The sequence below is a fragment of the Prionailurus bengalensis genome, chromosome D2, assembly GCF_016509475.1.
Source record: "Prionailurus bengalensis isolate Pbe53 chromosome D2, Fcat_Pben_1.1_paternal_pri, whole genome shotgun sequence".
NCBI classification, from domain to species: Eukaryota; Metazoa; Chordata; class Mammalia; order Carnivora; family Felidae; genus Prionailurus; species Prionailurus bengalensis.
In genome coordinates, this window is record NC_057351.1 from 19906020 (window position 1) to 19928395 (window position 22376).

General features: G+C 38.7%; 1 protein-coding gene and 1 pseudogene across 4 annotated transcripts in view; both read left to right on the plus strand.

The window, feature by feature from the left end:
* Nucleotides 1-22376, plus strand: part of BICC1 (BicC family RNA binding protein 1) — a 306509-nt gene that overhangs the window by 158377 nt on the left and 125756 nt on the right. The gene's annotated exons all lie outside the window — the stretch shown is intronic.
* On the plus strand, nucleotides 7802-10883 carry LOC122492776 (annotated as a pseudogene).

The following is a 22376-nucleotide window of genomic DNA, read 5'->3' on the forward strand; positions in this document are numbered from 1 at the left end:
TCCTACCAAAAGGATATAAATGTCCCAGTGGGTTATAAAAAAAAGTTAAGATAGTGTTAAAGTGCAAAAATTGTATTTTTTTTTCCTGAAATTATCTGCATGAATTATACTATCTAAAATAGATTCTTTAACAAAATGGTATTTCATGTCATTTTTTGATTCTGGAAAGTGTATTTATTTTTCATAGGAATAGTCTATTTTAAAATGCCTGAATTCGCGTCAGGCTCTGGGCTGATGGCTCGGAGCCTGGAGCCTGTTTCCGATTCTGTCTCCCTCTCTCTCTGCCCCTCCCCCGTTCATGCTCTGTCTCTCTCTGTCCCCAAAAAAATAAATAAACGTTGAAAAAAAAATTTAAAAAAAAAAAAAAAGGGGGCGCCTGGGTGGCGCAGTCGGTTAAGCGTCCGACTTCAGCCAGGTCACGATCTCGCGGTCCGTGAGTTCGAGCCCCGCGTCAGGCTCTGGGCTGATGGCTCGGAGCCTGGAGCCTGTTTCCGATTCTGTCTCCCTCTCTCTCTGCCCCTCCCCCGTTCATGCTCTGTCTCTCTCTGTCCCCAAAAAAATAAATAAACGTTGAAAAAAAAAATTTAAAATGCCTGAATTAAGAATGAATTAAACCTCATGTTTTCCACTAATGATAAGGAAGCTAAGTATAAGACTTTTAACTAAAAATGGGAGTAATTTTGTTGTCCTTTAGTTCTTATGTTAGAAACATGAAACCAGAGGTCAGTTAAGTCTCCATAGCAATCATCTCTGTTTACAAGATGAATAACACATTTCAGTCCAGATGTCGGGAAAGTTCTTAACAAGTGAAAAAACAAAACAAAAAACACTCACCAAAAATATCAGGTGTTTTGACCAGAAACTAAGCTAGTACTTTGCATTACGATGAGGAGAAGGTGTGACATTACCAGTGATGACTCCCCTGGCTTCTTAGTTCTTGTCTATGGGAATACAGGAAAGAAATGTTTTGTTGATTACATTGCAGTTTCATATGGTTCACCCTAATAAATTTGTAACAAACTAGCATGGGAATATATAGGATATTTTGTGAGAATCTGGAGTATTGAGTTCTGACAACATTCAATCAGCATGTAGAAAACTTGTATTAAATGAGTTTTTGTTGCATTTGTTCCCATCACTTCTGAAAATTCATACTTGTGCAACTAAAAGAAACTTTTTTTGGTACAGTGTAACAGTGCCTGCTACATTGTGGGCGCTCGGTAAATATTTTTTGAATAAACAAATGAAAGATATTTTTATTTGTATTTATACGTCTTGAAAATGCAATTTATAAGTTTTCATTAAAAGAACAGTTTCCTTCCCATAAACTTCCAGTACCTGACAGCCACTGATCTGTTTCTCTCGCTGCAGTTTTGCTTTTTTCAGAATGTCATATAAGTAGAATCACACAGTGTTTAGTCCTTTGTGTCTTAACTTAGACTAAATCTTTGGGATTCATCTAGGTTGTTGAGTGTACCAATAGTTTATTGCTTTGGTTCTGAGTAGTAGTCTGTTGTGTAGATATACTAGAGTATTTCTTGTTGTTCATTCACCAGTGGATGAACATTTGAATTGTTTACATTTTATAGCTATTATAAATGAATGTGCTGTGAAATCCACGTACAGGTCTGTGGACAAATATTTTCATTTCTCTTGGGTAAATGCCTTTGAATGGAATTGCTGGCTCCTTTGGGAAGTATATGTTTCATTTCAGTCAGAAAGTGGCTCTACAATTTTGGATTCCCACCAGCAATGTATGAGAATTACCATTGTTTACAGCTTTTCCAGCACTCGGTAATGTCTATCTTTTTAAGATTAGCCATTCTAGTGGATATGTAGCAGTTTTTCATCATGGATTTATGTTTTTTTGAAGATTGATGTTGAACAGTTGTTTATGTGACTATTGGCCATTCTTATAACTTCTGTTAAGTGTTCAAAATTTTGCTACTATGTTGTTGGGTTGTTTACTGAGTATTAAGAGTTTTGGATACAAGTCTTTTATTGGGTATATGATTTGTAAGTATTTTTTTTTCCCAGTCTATGACTTTGTTCTGCATTTCAAGCATTTTTATTTGATCCTTTACATAGTTTTCATCTCTCTGGTAAATCCCTCACCACCATAAGCACATGTTGATCTTTTTTTTTTCAATTAGATTCTTATCATATTTATAATGATTTTAAATGTCCCTTGTTTTATTTACAATACCTGGGCCATATTGGAGTCTGGTTCTGTTGACCAGGTCATCTGTTAGCAATGGTTTAATTTTCCCTTTTTGTGTTTAGTAATTTTTTAACTGAATATAAGGTTTTGTGTCCTAAAGAACAATAGAGACGGGGTAAATAATACCCATAAATGGCCAATTCTGTCTTTCCTTCAGGCTGTTGATATAGGCATTTGTGTCAGTATTATCAGTAGTTGAGCTAGATTTGAATTTTGTTGCTGCTATAGTTACTTTGAGTCCAACACAGACTTCAGATTTCTCCAGTATTAAACTACTAGTACCTTGAGCTTAAGTAGGAGGTCTCAGTGCATTAGGGGTTTCTCAGCATTCCTAATCTACCCTCGGTTTTCAGTCCACACTGCATACCTGGGCCCCCAGCTCTCTCCATGTTCTTGCTTCTTCCCCAGCAGTGGGCTGCTGCTGCTGCTACTGCTGCTGCTGCTTCTTGTTACTTGGTGCAAGGTTTTTGGTGGGTGGAGGGTGTATTGGTATGTCCCCTTCTCCCCCATCCTCAGGTTTAGGTAGGTCTTATGTGCCTGAGCTTTAGGAAAGGGACTTACTCAGTGTTTCTGTCCTTATAACTAATTATTTTTAAAATCTGCATGATTAGTTTTGATAGTATCTTGTTCCTTCAACATACTTGTAATAAATCACTACTCATGGCTTTTCCCCTTGTACCTGTAGTGATTTTTTTTTATTGTAAGCTCATGTACATTAGAATTTTATCCATGAGACTTCTTTGAACACTACTTTTAAATTGCTTTAAAATTTTTTTAATTCTGTCACCAAGAGTGCATGAATATAGACTTGTATTTAGGAATTCTCAGGAGACGTTTTTCTTTTTTCTCATTCCACTGAGGCAAAGCCAGACACTCATTTCTACTGTTGATCACTAAGGGGGAATTTATATTTCAGTCTCTGGGTGGGGCTTTATGTGTTTCTGTTGTGAAATTTATTTTCTGTTCTCTGAACTTGGTTTGTTAAAATCCACACTATAGGCCATGAGGTAAGAGACATTTCTATGGCAAATGCTGACTCTAGCCTTCACTTATTTATTTCTTATCACTTCTGATCTAAGGAATATTCTTATTTAGCAAAATATATTTTTATTTAAGATGTTTTCTACTTAAATAGCTTTATCTGAATGTCCAGCTTACCCTTTTCTACAAGCACAACTTGTATATGCTATCTTCTCATACCTTTGGAGCAGTTGATACAGTGTATCATAATCACATGGTTCTTTTTTCTTCAGCCAAAACTAAAATTTTAATAGGTTGCTGAATGTGACTTTTTAGTTTTTGAAACCCTTGACCAAGCACAGAGAAGGTGGGGGGGGGTGGGTAGTATAAAGAGCTTAGACTTTTCTTTTAAGTATATATTCAAATATATTTGAGCGGAAATACACCAGCATTTATTAGCTGTGTGACCTTGAACGAATTACCTAGTTTTTGAGTCTCTTTCTTCACCTGTTGAATGCGATATAATTCCTACCTTTTTTAGGACTAAATTAGAGTGTGATTATTGTACACCTGAATCTAGTATAACACTGTATGTTAACTGTACTGGATTACAAAAATAGACTGATTAAGCAAAGCAATCTACATAAAACCTCCCTGTCATGTCACATAGTAGGCATTCAAATGTTAATGTTGTCATCTTCCTCTCTTAAATACCTGGCAAATTATTCCCTATATTTTTCCCTTGATTTATTCCCTGCAAGGGATTTTATTGTAATTAATTAATTTAATGCTTATTTATTTTGAGAGAGAGAGGGAGTGCATGTACAAGGGAGCACGAGCTGGGGAAGGGCAGAGAGAGAGGGATAGAGAGAATTCCAAGCAGACTCCATGCTGTCAACACAGAGCCCAATGAGGGGCTCCGTCTCATGAACTGTGAGATCATGTGGGCCCCAAAATCAAGAGTTGGATCCTTAACCCATTGAGCTACCCAGGCACCCCCTTGCAAGGAGTTAATAAAATAGTAAAAATATCTCAGGCATTTGCTCATGTTTAATCTCTCTTCTCTATTTAATAAATAACCCCCTTTGACAAATATATTGGAAGTGATGGCTTTTTCTGACTTTTCAATAATAAACAAGTAAGAGGTTTGTGATTAGGGCCAATGGAAAATTCTCAGTTCAGTTCAGCTTGTCAATTTCAAGGAAGGCACAGATTATTACTTACCAAACTAGAATTTTACTTTCTAATTAATTGCTGTGAGTTTGTACCTCTGTAGATTATAAACAAGATATAGAAGGAATTACTTAACTCTCTTTGGCCTTCTAGTCCTTTAAAAGCTAATTTGTAAAGTAGTATCATAATAGCATTGTATGGTGACAGATGTTAGCTAACACTTGTGCTGAGCAGAGCATAAATGTACAGATTTGTGGAATCACTGTGTCATACACCTGAAACTAATGCAACATTGTGTGTCAGCTGTACTTAAGTCAAAAAAAAAAGGTAATTTGTTAAGAATGACTTAAATTTAGTCTAGACACACAGTTTCTTACTAGCTACTATGATGGTTCTTTACCAAACTTGTTATGGGAGCACAGTAATATATATTTTTTTATTTTTAAGCAAAGATGTCAGGCATTTGAGGGAATTTTATGAAGTCAGTTCTCATTTGTTCACTGTAATTATGAAAAAGTACAGGGTAAAGTCTTTAATGCTCTAGTTTTAGGAATTAGTTTTAACTTCTCTATATGAGATTTTTCTCCTTTAAAAGTTAGATGTGTTATCAGCTATCTAAAACAAAACTTTTGGGGGTGCTTGGGTGGCTCGGTCAGTTAAGTGTCCAACTCCTGATTTCAGCTCAGGTCATGATCTCACAGCCATGAGACTGAGCCCCTCATTGGTCTCCACACTGAATGTGGAGCCTGCTTGAGATTCTCTCTCTTTCTCTCTCTCCCTTTCCTTCTCTCTTTCTCTCCCTCTCCCCTGCCCCTTCCCCACTCACACATGTGCTCTTTCTCTAAAAAAAATTTTTTTTAAGTAAAACAAAACTTTTAGGTACTCTTTTTTTTTGGGGGGGGGACAGAGGGAGGGCACAACTCCCTTCCCTACCTTCTTGTGGAATGAGTGAGGAATAGTAAAATTGGATAAAGACAAGGAAGGGTAGAGGTAGAGGGAAATTAGGAAGTCTGACCATCTGTTACCAGTCTCTAAAAGATCAAAATCACCTTTTAATGTAGTTAAAATATTCAGTTAAGTCTTTTATTTTGCATATGAGTGTCAGGTGACTTATACTGATAAGAACATATAGCTAGTTAATTGTAGAGCCAGGAATAAAAGCCTCTCCAGACTCAGCTGTGTGATCCTAAGCAAGTTCTTTAATCTCTCCAAATGTGCTTTTCAAGTGTCAAAGGGGGATCATGCCTGCTTTATAAGGTTGTATGGAGAAAGTAGAGCTCATGTGTATTTGTGTTTATGAAGTGCTGGTGCATACCAGGTACTCAATAAATGGCTTTTTTCCCCATTGTATCATCTTGGTTTGCTGTAAATTAATTTTTTTGTGAACATAATAAATAATAAGTTTGCCAGTAAACACAGAATTGAAAATTTTATGGTCTTTCACTTTTTAACAGAATGCACAGGGTACAGACTGGGAGTAAAACTTGGTTTAAAAGATTCCCTGAATCATTTTAGCTTGAAAAAGTGGAAGTTTTACATTATCTTTAGATGCTCTGATTTTGGTCACTGCATTATTGCCTTGGGTCAGATATACCAATTTATACAAAGAGCGTTCTCGAAGACATTTCCTTGCCTTTTCCTCTGTGAATTTTTCTTATGTGAGCTTTGATGCTCACTTGAATGACCTTATAAAAGAAAAGGAAAATATGATGTTTAAAACTTACACTTTCCACTCAATTTTTTTCCAGATAAATTTACAGTGTTCTGCATCTCACCTTTCTGTTTGACCCTGGTTGAAAAACTCAAAATTTTCCTTTAGCACAACAGCCTGTTTTCCACTGGTCACATTTGAGCTTTACACCATTTCATTTGCCCTTTTAACAAACACACATTCCAAGGATTGCATCAGTTTAAAATGGATGGAGTGAGTTGACATTCTCTTATTTGGGAAAACTTGGTTTTATTGATGAAATGGAGTTTGGTGTTTGTTTACCACATTTATGGAAAGCATTTTGCTTTAGGCTGGTTACAGTGTGCAAAGCAAAACCCAGCAACTTATAAAACAAGATTTCTCTTCCCTCTCTAAAACTTGTGGCTGTACCTAGTTCAATATTTTTTCTGATCAGGCCAGGGAAGAATTTAAAAACTGAGAACTTGGAATTCAGAGGGATACATGCACCACTGTATTTATAGCAGCATTATTTACAATATCCAAATTATGGAAGCAGCCCAAGTGTCCATTGATAGATGAATGGATAAATGTAATATTATTCAGCCATAACAAAAAAAGAAAACATGCCATTTGCAAGGACGTGGTTGGAGATAGAGAGTATAATGCTAAGTGAAATAAGTCAGAGACAAATACCATATGATTTCACTCATATGTGGAAGTTAAAACAAGCAAAGGAAAAAAAAAAAAGAGACAAACCAAGAATCAGACTCTTAACTATAGAGAAGAAACTTATGGTCACCAGAGGGGAGGTGGGTAGAGTGTTGAGAGAAATAGGTGATGGGGATTAAGGAGTGCACTTGCGATGAGCATTTGGTGTTGTATGTATGAAATTGTTGAATCATTATATTGTACATCTGCAACTAATATAACACTGTATGTTACCTGTACTGGAATTAAAATTAAATTAAAAAAAAAAAAACCTGAGGACTTAGGACCAACGTTAGGCTCATTTAGCTATTTCTTTTTTCCTTTAACAGTGGGGCTCTGAAAAGGACATAGTATCTAAATGTTTACTTGAGAGATTAATATACCTTTCTTTTGACGTTTAAAGGTATTTTATTTATTTAAAATTTTTTTTAATGTTTATTTATTTTTGAGAGATACAGAGACAGAATGCGAGTGGGGGAGGGGCAGAGAGAGAGGGAGATACAGAATCTGAAGCAGGCTCCAGGCTCCGAGCTGTCAGCACAGAGCCCAACACAGGGCTGTGAGATCATGACCTGAGCCGAAGTTGGACACTTAACCGACTGAGCCACCCAGGCGCCCCTAAAAGGTATTTTAAAATTTAGTATAGGGTTGCCTGGGTGTCTGACTCTTGATTTTTGCTCAGGTCATGATTTCATGGTTTGTGAGGTGGAGCCACATGTTAGGCTCCACACTGGCAGCAAGGAGCCTGCCTGGGATTCTCTCTCTTTCCCTCCCTCTCTCTCTATCTCTGTCTCTCTTTCTCTCTGTACCTCTCCCTGGTTCATGCTTTCTCTCTCTCTCAAAATAAATAAACATTAAAAAATGTTTTGTACAGTTAAAGTCTAAGTTGATGGCATGTACAGTAAGGAAAGCTATTTGTCTTAGAATATTCACCAGACTGTATGTTAAAGACTTCGTGTACTGAAAATGAGCAACAAAATATCCCAAGCACAGTGTATATGAATATGTAATTAAACCACTTGTGCTACTAAATGAAAACTCTTTTCTTATAGTAGTATCTATAGTTGTGCTTGCCATGTTAGAAACTCTCTGTATCACCTGAAAATAATAAATGAATGAGAGTTGATTTTGAGCTTTTTAATTGGTAGTTGGTTTTGAAAAATCATTTCATAAGCTTTAATTAAAGGGATAATTTGAGCCAGCGCTCAAGGTGTGGCCTGTGGTCTGTTAAGAACAATATTGTTGCTATGTCTCCAGAAAAGAGCCAAGGAAAGGAAGATGGAAAGAGATTGGCTGCATGGGAAAGGATTCCTCCTCTGCCTTATTCTCCACTGGCTGCTTCAAGGAAGAGGAGACCATTTTACTACCAATCACTCAGGCTTTGACCAGCAGTGGGGGAAGTCCCTATTATTTTCTAAGCAGTGTTTAACAGAAAAGTTTCCATCCAGCCATCAACTACAGCATCCCCCCTCATGTCTACATCTCCATCACCCTGTCTGACATCCTGGAAGTGCGTGATGCATAGTTTTAACTGATGACATAATTCCTGTGGCTAATTGTGGTCTGGTACAATCCATTCATCAGGTGGAATCCAGAGGAATGTGGGGGCATCAGGAAGCTCAGCATGGCAACTAAGGAGCTATGACTTCCAGTTATCTTCATTGAGTTCATAGATGTGGATTAGGTACCTACAGGTCACATAGCTTATGTCACCTGTGAAGGTTGTAGCAGATTAGATAAACCAGTATGAGTCATCAGCATATGTAATATGGACTATCTTCCATTTACCCTTTGATGAACAGACCTGCACACTCACCTTCAGCTCTTTCATCTCAACAGGTAGCCATCAAGGCACAATCCCAGCCTATATATGATGAGGCTTCTGGTATCCTTCTGGTATCCAGTGGCTTTCTGGCTGTCATCCATGCCTTCAGCTTCTACCTACCAGCAGAAAGAGAATCATGCCCCATTCAAGACAGCACTGCTACTGGACTACACTGTCTTTCTGCTTATGACAAATGACTTATTCCCAGACACTGGCATCCCCCTCATCAGTATCTCCTTTGCCCTGTGTTCTTCTCTGATGGTGCAGGTCAGCCAACTGGAGACCATTTTTATCACCTCCCTGCTACACACCTGGCTACCACCCAGCTACCACCCATGAGTTGGTGGTTCTAATGCTTGTTTATGCATTGTACCAGCCCAAAGAAATGCTGCCCCACTGCAACCCAGAGGGGAAGTAAGGGCCTGGGTCTCATTCCTATCTGCCTGCCTGGCCCAAAGGAGCCAGTGGAGTTGGTGGGGAGGGTTCCTGGTAACAAGGAGGCAGAGTTAAATGGATGCTCTGCATCAGCAAGGGCCAGTAGGAACACAAGGCTCAGAAGCAGCACCTGGGAGTGTAGTTCAGCCACAGGATGGACATTGTGCTCTTCCACCTTTGCCTGCTCTTTATGGCCTCTTATCATCATGGTCACTGTCCTCTGGAACACTTCTTCAGACGCCCACCTACAAACCCCAGTCTTGAGCTTCTCTTGCCTCTAGAAACCATCCAGGCTCTCATGCCCATCCAATCCCAGCCCCTAGCCTCAGCAACCACCTTGTTGTTTTTAACCCAGTCCTTCCATGCGGTTTCAGACCAGACCCAGGTAGTTCCCAGAACTTCGCTCTAGAAGTTACTGAATGTCATCAGCTCCCCTCAGCTCTCCCATGAGTTCTGCCTCACTCCTCAGGATTCCAGTTCCTAAAATACTTCCTTGGTTGAATCACCCTCAGTAGGCCTCATTTCAAGGGGAAAAAAAAGACAATTTGTCTTTATTCTTTGAGGATAAATTTTTAGTAAAATGCAGCTAAGTCTCTAATAATTTTAAGTAATTTTAGTTGCTAATTTTTGCTAAGAAAGACCTAGGGGTTTTCTTTAAGGGAAAGAATTTGGGTTTGATAGTGGAAATTAAGGATATAAACAGTATTCCTAGGGAGACATTTAAAAATACATTAATGAATAACAGTGTGACATTTGGTATGCCAGTGATAGTTATTTCCTTATTAAATGGGTCCTAAAGAGCTACCAAAGTATGGAAGTAAGAAAACAGTATCCCTTAAAATGTTACATGATTCAGAATGACCATTATTTTCCCTGTATTAGCTGAAATTTTCCCGTTTATTCTGAATTATCATGGTTTCATTGCTTAAAATGTGGTAAAATATTTCTATTTAAGTATTTTTCTGCAAAGTACATATTTTAGATACTTGGTAATGATTTCAAATGGCATTAAAATGATAAGATTTCTTTGTGGTTGAATTGGTTATGAATTCTATAGTAGTGAACATTTATAGATTCACAATAATAGTGAAGACGTGAAGGAAAAGGAGGAAGATGTGTGCTTGAATCTATTATTAAGTTTTGGTGCTTTTAAAGAAGTGCAGATTAGTTAAAGCTTTTCTAACATTTTATTATAAAAATACAAAAAAGTTGTAAGACGCAGGGAATACCTTATACCCACTAATTAAATTTTACAATTACTTCTTTGTATTTGCTTTATCTCATATGGATGTATCTATCCTTCTATTTATTTATCAATCTATCTTATTTTTTTGTTGCATTTCAGACTAGCAAGCAGACATCAGCACACTTCACCCCTTCACCATGCATACCAGTAATCAGCATTCAATATTTGGAGTGTTTTGTCGTTGTTAAAGTAAATGTACTATTCATTGTTTTTTGACAAATGTGTACATCTGTGTAACCCAAACTCTTATGCAGATATAAGCCATTACCATTACTTGAAACAGTTTCCTCCTATCCCCTCTCCCAGATCCACCCCCAATTTACTGTATCAACCACTTTTCTGAGTTTTTTCACCAATGATTGTTCTAGAATATTATACAAATGGAAACATGTGGTATGTACTTTATGGTATAAGGCTTCTTTCACTGAACATTATGTTTGTGGGGTTCCTCCTATCATTAATATATCAGTAGTTTGTTCCTTTTTAATAGTGAGTTGGATTACATTGCATATCACAGGTAATCTGTTTCCCTGTTTATGGACACCTGGCTATTTCCTATTTTTCACTATTATGAATAAGCTAGTGAGAACAAGTCTTTTACTTGCTGGGTATTTATTTACACTTGGTTGTCTCAGGAACTTAAAAATTAGAATGTCAAAAGTTGAACTTACCCAAGTGTTTAGCTTTTCCACAAGTCCCCAATTCAGTGAGCTATACCACTATTCACAGTGTTGTCCAGGTCGTAACCTTGGGTGTCACCCTTGACTGCTTACTGTCCCTGATCTGTCATGCATAACACATACAAAGTGCTGCCAGTGCTGTCTTCACATTTGCTCACTCTGCCATAGGCCATAATCATTATCTTACCCAACCCCGTATTTCAGGTGGATTGTCAAAACAACTTCCTACCTAGTCTCCTTGCCACCTGTCTTGGCCCTCATTTCATTCCTTTCTTCAAATTACTGTCAGTGATCTTTGAAAAAAAATACACATTAGGTTATGTTACTTACCTATTAAAAATATCTAGTTTCCCAGTGCTCTTAAGATAAAAAAGTAAAATCCTTATCCTACTTTACAAGTCTCTGCATGATTGAACTCCTCCTGCATCTTACCTAGTCTCATCTTTCTAGCTGTGCTGGGTGTGCATCTCTCTCATGCTTTTCTCTTTAGATCCTGCCCCCCTCTGTCATGAGTCAGGCTTTCTAGTTGGACCATCCCCATTTCACACAATTGTGTTCTGTTGGCTCACATACTAAAGACAAAAACTGCCTATGTTAGTTGAGGTTAGAGTTGTCTATGGAAACAGAAAATCAAAGCAAACCCAAATGATTGCTATTTAATAAGTTGGAAGATTACGTCTCATAGTACAGGCCTGGTGTGGTGACAGTGCTTCCCAAAGACTTAGCAAATCAAGGTGCTTCTGCCTACACAGTTTCCCACTCCTAGTTTATGGCCCTTATCTTCATAATCCAAGTTGGAACCGCAGTCTAGTGAGCTGGATGGAAGAAGGGACAGAACATATTGAATCATGGGATTACCTAGAATCTCCTAGCATCCCTAGGCAGAACTTAGTTTTCTGGCCATCCCTGTCTTCGAGGAAGTCAGAGTACTTAATTTAGGTGTCCATGTGCCCAGCTGAAAATTGAGGGTTCTAATTGGGAGAAAGTGGACATTGGAGTAGGCTCCTTAGAACTGTCATATCTCCTTTGGCATCACATTCTTCTCCAGCCACCCTCTTGTTTTTCTGCTTTTTGTCAGAGTCAAAACTTCTTAAAAAAGTCATCTAATCATATTCTACTTCTCAACTCACTCCAACTCCTGCACTTACCCTTACACTGATGTTTTAAAATTCCAAGGGATACTTTGAAGTCTTTCATTTGACTTAATTTCTCAGGAGCTTTCAGTTCTTCTTTCTTTAAGGAACTCTCCTGTGTGGGGATTAGTCTGGAGTTTTCCCTTTGTTCTCTATGACTTCATCATTGTCTGCTACCATTCTGGAAGCTCATTCCCTCCCTGGTGTTTTCAGCATCTCATGTTCTACCCAATGTCTAAATGTTGGAATTCTTGAGGTTTATTTTTTTATTAAAGTCACACTACGTAAGATTATTTGAACCATTTTTAAGTGGCATTAAGTATATTCACCCTGTTTTGCAACCGTCACCACCATCCATGTTCAGAACTTTTTCACCTTCCCAAAGCGAAACTTCGTGACCATGAAACAATACCCATTCCCTATTCCCCTGACCTCCATTCTACTTACCATTCTACTTTGTCTCAAGGTTAGTTTCACACCCAAATTGGGAGGACCTTTGTTTTTTCTGTCTTTAGTAGGTGAGAGTCTCAGATTCCATGATCTAAAATATCTAATTCCAAATTTATAGTTCCAATTAATTTTTTTTCCTTCTGATCACTAGATTCTTATCACCTTAGCCTGATATTTCCACTTGGCTATAAATCTACTAGAGTGGCTCATAGACTTCAAAAATGTAACTTAACTAAAACTTTTATTTTCTTAGTCTCATTTGGTCTCTTTCTTTCTTCTAGTCTCGGTGATTGCATGAGCCATCTAGTTATTTGAACCAGAAACCTGATTGACAACTTGATAACTCCTCTTTCATCACTCCTCCCCAATCAAATCAATCAGTAGTCTTGTCAGTTCCACCCTCAGTATATGTTGATTTGCTTCATTTTTCTTTGTCTATGCCATCCTGACCCTTCTCCACGCTCCCATCATCTCTTGCTGGACAGTTGCAGTGCCCTCCTAGCTCTTCTCTCTACTCCCAGTCCTGCCTTCTTCAGTGTGATCTGTAAAAGACAAATATGGTCGTGTTTCTCCAAGGCTTAAAGCCCTTCATTGCCTTCCTAGCTCTTTATATTGAGATCCAACCCCCTTATCGTGGCTCTCCAGGCTTTGGACTTGGCCCTTACTACCCTCTCTGCCTAACCTATTGCTGTTTCCTCCTGCTTTCTGGTTGCCTTTCAGACCTTTAACACTGAGTTCCCTCCTGCTTCAGGGCCTTTGTGCTGTATTGTACTCTCAGCTTGCAATGTTCTTTATGTTTTCCTTGGCATCTTTCAGTGACGCTCTCAGAGATCGTCTCATGTAGTATAAAGTACTGCCCCTCTTACTGTTCTGACTCAGAGCATCCTGTTCTTTTTTAACCCCTACCACACTTAAAAAATGATTTCTTCCTGCTGCCTTTTCTTCATTTCTCCCAGTAGATTTATTTTATTATACTTGTTCATTTCCCCCAGTAGATTATAAGTGTAATCAGGGACTATTTAAATTCTATTCACTATTTATGCCTAATGTTTACTGCAATGACTGACACATATCTGGCATGCAGTAAATATATTTAAAAGTGAATGAATGTTGCTCCCTCTCCCAGGCATGATTTTCATTACCCACTTTGATGTAACTATGCTTCATATTGTGGCTCATTTCATCAAGGCATAGCCTTCCCTTGATTAATAGACTACATGGCATCTCTATGTTAGGTGAGATCATTGCAACATGTAAGTTTCTTTCATGAAACTTCTTACACTTTGTAGTTAAGGGTGTAAGGGTTGGTTGTTGGTTTCCCTGAGTATAATATCAGCCTTGTGAGAGCAGTGGCCATAGCTGTCCATTGTTGTTGCTCGTAGGTTGAGCATAGTGTCTCATACTTACCTTGTTTGATAAATGAATGAATGCATAATGGGAAAAATATACCTCACCAACTGGTTCATATTTCATAATATAGGATAATTATGCCACTTTATCAGGTGTGAATAGGTTTTGGAATTTGAGTTGTATCGAAAGAATCTTAATTTCTTGAAACCAGCATTTGGAAAGTTTGGTGGTTTTTAATTGGATTCTTTTTAGATGTTAAGAACCTGAAAATTCACAAGGGAAAAACTGTTTGAAACTTTTATTCTAAGAATCACATGAAGACATCTGAAATATTGCCAAATCTAATTCTACACTTTTGCAAATGAATGAAACCTTAGTATATCTGTATGTTTGTCTTTCCAAGTCTCCCTTGTGACATCGTTAGTGCACTTAAGTCTCCGGAGTAGCTTCTTTGGAAACTTTCATAATCAATTAAAATAATTTTTGAAATGTATAAATCCTTTGAATATTACTCATAACTTTTTATGAGCTCTATACTTTTTCCTATGTCAGAAATATTTAAAATTACTTTTGCAGAAAAATACATTTATAGTACAGTAGATATTTTCTGTCATGCTGTACCAAATTCAACAGGGTAATACTTTATTTTTCTGGCATCCTCTTGGAAGTGTTAATTTAACATTAATTCAGGAAAATTTAGTGGTTTTAAAAATTTCTACCAAGTGCAAGGGAATTCACATATAACCTTGTATGAGGCTTAATTGATCTCAGCTTCCCAGCAGCCTTTAGCCCTGGGCCTCCCCACCAAATGCCCTAGACCCATAGTCAGGTGCTGGCTTGTAAAAGCTGTCTGTTCCTTCTTCCTAAGATCAAAGCCCAGCTCTTTATAAAATGCCTGGGGCACAGGATTTTCTGATTCTGATAGAAGCACCATCTATTCATTTTTTGAGTATTACCACATTCTGTAATTTCTCTTTTAACCCATCTCAGGTAAACAGAAAATAAGAGAATGGCTTGCTGGTTGTATTTGGTATATGAACATTTAGTTTAGGCCATATCATATTTATCTAAATAGTGATTTTTAAGTCAATTATTTAGCTGCGTTTTTTTAAAAAATTTTTTTTCAACATTTATTTTTTGGGAGAGAGAGAGAGACAGAGCATGAACAGGGGAGGGGCAGAGAGAGAGGGAGGCACAGAATCGGAAACAGGCTCCAGGCTCTGAGCCATCAGCCCAAAGCCCGACGCGGGGCTCGAACTCATGGACCGCGAGATCGTGACCTGGCTGAAGTCGGACGCTTAACCGACTGCGTCACCCAGGCGCCCCATTAGCTGCATTTTAAAATTAAGGAGATTTTACATGCCAGTCTGGTTTGATAGCTTTTCTTGGAAAGTCGGAAAGTCTGGCTACTTTGGGCCAGTGTCTACACATGCTGGTTGGAGCTAGTGATGTGTCCCTGTTTGCCGCATGCTCTTCCACTACCTCTTATCCTGTGATGGTTGGTGTCAGTGCACTGTTGGTTTTCTCATGGTGGAGTAATTCTTGTACCCATATTTATAGATCAAGGGGAAATATGAATAAGGGGGTGGTGAATTTCAGGAAAATGAGAGAAAATGTATTTGGGGCAATGAATAATCTTTGTATGTCTATTTGTGTGTGTGTGTGTGTGTGTAATGTATATTTGAATTAAAAGCATGCACTCTACCCATCCATTCCTAACTGTTCCTTGCCTGACTCCAGTTGACATCTGAGCCAGGGACTCTTGATTTAGATATATGATCCTATTAAAATAATGTGATTCTACCTTTGGTTTCCTCAAAGGGCAGTGAATTGTTCTTCTAGAAGCTTAAAACTGTCTTGCAAATGAAATGCCCAGACATCCTCTTTGTGATTGTCAAAAGTGTAACTTTCATTGCCTTACCAATAATTAGGCCTTGCAAGACCTGGCAAGTTCACTATAAGTAAAATAGACTTTTCCCTCAAAGATAGTTTATTCTAGAAGGGGGTTGATCCAGTTTAAAAATAGAAATATAAGTGGCATAAGAAAGACAGTATAGCAGCTCAGAGGAGGGAAAGATTGTATTAAATTGAGGGGATCTTGAAGTTGCTTTTATGCTTTGTGATGAACAACAGATAGAAATTGAGTGCAGGAGACCATGAAACAATAGAACTGCTTACATAATGCAAGAAAACCATAGGGATTGGGTGTGGGCAGGACAGTGGATAGTGGTGGTGATGAAGGTAGAGGAGACTGAGGAAAAGTAAAACCAAAGAGGTGGGTCATGGCCTGGTATGGACAGCCTTAATGTTAGGCCAAGAAGTTTGTGCCCGACTTAAGAGATAATGAATAAGCACTGGTGGATTTAGAGGAGGGAAATATCCGCACTTACGACTTGAAGGGGAGAGAGCTGGAAGTGCTGCTACCACATGTGAAGCCCTTTGTGGAAATGCTCAGGAGTGGTAATTACCTGGATGGAAGGTTGTTTTAGGTTCTGGGCACAGTTTGGGGGAGAGAATCACTAGGTCTGTGCAACTGATTGGGTACAGTAGTGTGGGCAGCAAGGGAGAAGCTATGGGAGGTAAGAGGACAGCTTTGAACACATATCAGAGAAAAGTGTGGAAGTCAGAAGGAGGACCAGGTTTGGAATGTGCATCCAGTGGGATGCTTTCCATTTCCAGTAACAGGCTGGCTTCACCAACATGAACAGGTACCTGCTGTCATTACTGAAGTGTGCACAGGTAATGGCTTCAGGGATAGTTGATCAAGAAGCTTTGTGATGTTATCCAGGACTCAGATGTTCTCTGACTCAGCTCTGTCTTCCACCCTGTCAGTTTTATCCCAGAGCTGATTCTCTTCTTGTAGCATCAGGGCTCCATGTGTCTTTGTTTCCCATCTAGTGGGAGAGAGAGAACCTTTTCAGAAATTCTCTTTAAAAAGCCAGAAAGCTTCATTCTCAAAAGTGCCCATCAAACCTTTTCTTATTTATCTTTCACCCAAATTGCATCACATGCCTGGCTATTCTTTCTTTCTTTCTTTTTTTAATTTTAAATTTTTTTTTATTTGAGGGAGAGAACACACATGAGAGGGGGAGAAAGAGAATTTTTTTTAATGTTTATTTATTTTGAGAGAGAGCACAAGTGAGCAGGGGAGGGGCACAGAGAGAGAAGGCAAGAGAGAATCCCAAGCAGGCTCCATCTCTCAGTGCAGAGTCCGATGAGGGGCTCTGTCCGACATACCATGAGATCATTACCTGAACCAAAATCAAGAGTTGGACGCTTAACCAACTGAACCACCCAGGGGCCCTGAGAGAGAGAGAATTTTAAGGCCCCATGCTCAGCACAGAGCCTGACACAGGGTTCGATTCCATGACTCTGGGATCATTACTTGAGCTTAAATCAAGAGTTGGATGCTCAATTGGCTGAACCACCCAGCCACTCCTCTTCTTTTAATTGTGGTAAAATCCACATAACATAAAATTTACCATCTTAACCATTTTTAAGTGTCCAGTGGTAATAAAAACATTCATATTGTTGTTCAACTATCACCAGCAGCCATCCCCATAGCTTTTCGCATCTTGTAAAACTGAAACTCTGTACCCATTAATAAATCCTCATTGCCCCCTCCCTGTAGCCCCTGAAAACAAGCCACAATTCTACTTTTTGTCTCCATGATTTTGACAACTTGAGGTAAATTTTCTCATGAAATGGAATCATACAGTATTTGTATTTTTGTGACTGGCTTGTTTTACTTAGCATAATGCCTCAAGGTTCATCCATGTTGTAGATATGTTAGAATTTCCTTCCTTTATAAGGCCTCATACTGTTCCATTGTATGCACATACCACATTTTGCTTTTCCATTCATCCATCGATGGACACTTGTATTACATTTCCACATTTTAACTATCATGAATAGCACTACTATGAATGTGGATGTATAAATATCTCTATGCGACTCTGATTTCAGTTTTTGGGTGTATAACCAGAAGTGAAATTGCTAGATAATGTGCTAATTATATTTTTAATTTTTTGATGAATTGCTCTTGGTGTTCCATGTTCCACATTGCTGTTTTCAACAGCAGCTGTACCATTTTACATTCCTACCACCTGTGCACAAGAGTTCTAATTTATCCACATCCTTGTCAGCATGCACTTTCTGCTTTTTTTGTGTGTGATAGTAGCCATCTTAATGGGTGTGAGATGCTGTTTATACTTTTGATTTCCACTTCTGTAATGATCAGTGGTGTCCAGCATCTTTTCATGTGCTTATCAGCCATTTGTATATCTTTGTTGGAGAAAAGTCTATTCAGGTCTGCCCATTTTGGGGTCAAGTTGCTTAGTTTATTTTGTTGTTGTTGAGCTTTAGGTTCATGCCTATTCATGCCTATTCTTTTTTTTTTTTTAATTTTTTTTCCAACGTTTATTTATTTTTGGGACAGAGAGAGACAGAGCATGAACAGGGGAGGGGCAGAGAGAGAGGGAGACACAGAATCGGAAACAGGCTCCAGGCTCTGAGCCATCAGCCCAGAGCCTGATGCAGGGCTCGAACTCCTGGACCGCGAGATTGTGACCTGGTTGAAGTCGGACGCCCAACCGACTGCGCCACCCAAGCGCCCCAATTCATGCCTATTCTTAAACCAGTCCCTGGCATTGGGAGTGGCATCACTCTATTAGATAACCAGGTTGATTCCTGGATCCTGGATAGACAACTTATAATGTCCTGTTGTGTGGAGAAGATTGTGCACAGTTTAAACATGTCTAAGGAGCTGATGGGATATCAAGGCAGAGATATGTTTAGGAGGTTATGTGTACAAGTCTGGATTCTGAAAGGAGCAAGAGTAGGTTTTACTATATGATGTTGAAGCTTTTAAAAGAAAAGAACCGTCTGGCAGAGACGACTGGGTAGCTCAGTCAGTTAAGCTTCCAGCCCTTAATTTTGGCTCAGGTCATGGTCTTGCAGTTTGTGAGTTTGAGCCCCACATTGGGCTCTGTGCGGATGGTGCGGAGCCTGCTTGAGATTCTCTCTCTCCTTCTTTCTCTGCCTCTCCTTGCCTGTCTGTCCGTGTCTCTCTCTCTCTCTCTCTCTCTCTCTCTCTCTCTCTCTCTCAAAATAAATAAATAAACTTAAAAAATAAAGAACCATCTGGCAGAGACAGTAATGCCCAGCAAATACTCTAATTGCCCCCTGCATGACCCAGCTCCTTTTGAATTGGTAGAGCTATGTGTGTAGTTATGGTCAATGGAATGTGAGGGAGGTAATGTGTTTTTCTTTGAGGCCAGGGTAGTAAAAGTTCGGCACAGGATTCTTCCTATTTTTCTTCCAAAGGGAGATAGGAGACCATGGATTCTAGATGGGCAGCCATAAAATGAAAAGGCCTCCATAAGCTTGGCTCGCTGAATGACTGTGGAAAACCAAGCCCTTTGCTGACCTATGCAGTCCATTTAACAGGAGAGAGGAACTTTTGTGTTCATCAACTGACATTTGGAGTTGTTACAATAGTAGCATAACCAATATGTACCTCTTCATTATTCCTTTTTTAAAGCAAACTTCTCTCAAACCTAGTACTTCGTTTCCTATTTACCCAGTACAGCCTGCATAGAATTTTATCTTATTAATGTCTTAGGGATGCCATTATAGATCTGCTTTTGTGCTAATCTGTCATTACCAGTCAGCATTAATCCTACTGGGGTTTACTGAGCTAAGTAGGATTGTTTGCTTGAAGAAGATTAAGGTGATGTGGATGGTAAAATGTGTTGCCTAAAAAAGCATATAATGTGAAATCATGTAACTAGAATAATGGGCTTATGAAAAATTAGAGGCTAGAAAGTTAACAATCAAAGTTTGGTAACTTGATTTTGTTAGAGATATCAATACTATTACATTTTTTCCCCAAGATATGTACTATTAAACCACTATATTCAAGTTATATACAAGTTAGATAGTTCAGGTTTAACCTTTTTATTATACACTTGTGATAATAGATATGATAAAGATATATTTAAACTTTCTGGGAAATTATAATAAAGTGATAGTTGGGGAATGAAATAGCATTAAGAATTACAGATCCTTATGTCCCTGGGGAACCAAGAAACCTGTTCTTCATTAACATAGATCATTACAAATAACCCACTCATACCCCATGAAAATTCTTGTTGGTTTGGAGCACAGGTCAGAAAGTAGTAGGGTCCATGCTTTCTCTGGCCCACAGTGTTTTTTTAAATAATTGAAATAGGTCACATTTAGAAATCAGGAGATTTAGGACACCTGGGTGGTTCAGTCAGTTGAGTGTGTGACTTCAGCTCAGGTCATGATCTTGCAGTTCATGGGTTCAAGCCCTGCTTCAGGCTCTGTGCTGACAGCTCAGATCCTGGAGCCTGCTTTAGATTCTGTGTCTCCTTCTCTCTTTCTGCCCCTCACCGCTCGTGCTCTGTCTCTGTCTCTCAAAAATTAATATTAAAAAAAATTTTTAGAAAATCAGGAGACTTAATACAGAAATCTGGCTCATCTTTTACAATGGGCAGATGCGGGCCCCTGAGCCTGTGCCAGCCATAGGCTAGAGTGGAAATGACAGAACTTAGGCTTCCCACTGTCCACAACCCATACTTGGCCCAGCTTACCACTCACTGTACTTCTCCACCTCAGACATTTTAGTTGGAGAGTTTCTTTATCCATTAGTATGCAGACATACCCTGGTAGAATGAATTCTGTCAGTGATACAGAATTTACTTTCATTTAAGGAATATTGACTTAGTTCATTTATTTTGATAAGCAGATTCCTAACAGATACCATTTTTTTGTATGAGTTAAAGGAGACTGTGTAGATGGAGCTGCTCTACTCTGTCTGATTTACCAAGTGCCAAGTAATTGGAAAGTCTTAGATAATTGTTGCGTCTCCTTTTGACCTTTCTTATCTCCACTGTATTTTAACAATGCTTCTTAGATCCTAAGTGCTAGATTCAAATGTTTAGAAGTGAACAAGATACAGTTTGTTGGCCATTGGGAGGCCACTTTCTTGGTGGGATTGGAAAAACAAGCAAAGAAATAAGTACTATAATGTTGCCACAACAAAGTTAGAGTGGGGAGGGGAGAGAGAAAGATGACTTCTGGCCAGGAGGGTTGGGAGAGTGTTCAGAGTGGAGGGTATATTTGAGCTAGATTTTGGTTGATAAGGGGGAGTTCTATGAACTTCTAGAAATGAATTATTTAAGCTTGCCTATGGTTGGAACAGTGTGAAGCCCCTTATCAGTTATTCTCAATAGGGCATAAAAGGTAGTCCTCGACTTGCACAGCAACGTGGGACCATAAAAATGACTGTGCAAGCTGAAACTGCAGAGTGCTTTCAGTAATCACTGGGAAACTTGAATGATGTTCATTGTTATAAACATTTTTAAACATGTTCTAAACATGTTCAAACTTCTAAACATTTTTGTGAAAATATTAAAAGTTTCTGTTAGTGATAAATGTATAGGAAAATGAAGATATTAAAGCCAGTTATTTAATGCACTGTATTTAAATGTTAGAAATATTGAGAATGAATGTATTTCATTTTTTTTTTTTTTGGTAAAAAACTTGTCAAAAATAGTTGGAACTTGGGGCACCTGGATGGCTTAGTTGGTTAAGCGTCCAACTTCGGCTCAGATCATGACCTCACAGTTCATGAGTTCGAGCCCTGTGTCAGACTCTGTGCTGACAGCTGGGAGTCTGGAGCCTGCTTCCGGTTCTGTGCCTTCTTCCCTTTCTGCCTCTCTGCTGCTCACACTCTGTCTCTCTCTCTCTCTCTCTCTCTCTCTCTCTCTCTCTCTCAAAAATAAACACACATTAAAATAATTAAGGAAAAAGAATAGTTGAAACAGTGCTTTTTTTATTGTATAGCGTATGATACTGAGGGAGCATCTTTTCTGTGCCTTGGTAACTGTAAGTCTAGATCCGACTCCAACATGTCATCCTTTGTACTTTGAAAGTTGTGAAATATCTCCCAGAGTTTCTTTAATGTGTAGTATTTTGCCAGCATCAGCTCCTCTTTGTCACAACCACTTTCATTATTTATGTCACTAGGCTTGTATGCACTGAGTTTCCTCTGGCTGCGTATCACAGCCTCTCTAATAGCGATGGTGTCTTCATTCCCAGCATCCCAGATTCTGTACCCCTGACATTTGACTCAGATTTCACTTCCAATATCACTGTTTGTTTGCTGTACTTTCATCGTGGTTGGCCAGTTTCCACTTTTGATTGTCCATTTTTTGTAAAATGTCATTGTTTCTTACCTTGGGAGACAAGGAGTCAGTACAACTCCTTGGTCTGCCATCTGTGCATGAACTGATTACAGATGTGCAGTGAGTAATCCCCCACAGACTTTGAAAGAAGTGGCATGACTGGTCAGTGATAAAGATGTAGTGATTTGTATCCTGAAAGAGAGGGCAGCAGAATGTGTATTTGATGCAACTACTCACAATTAATGTACTTTGTTAACTGGAATGTAATCTTGTCTTGTTGGGGGATTGGCACCATTTACCTAAGCTATGG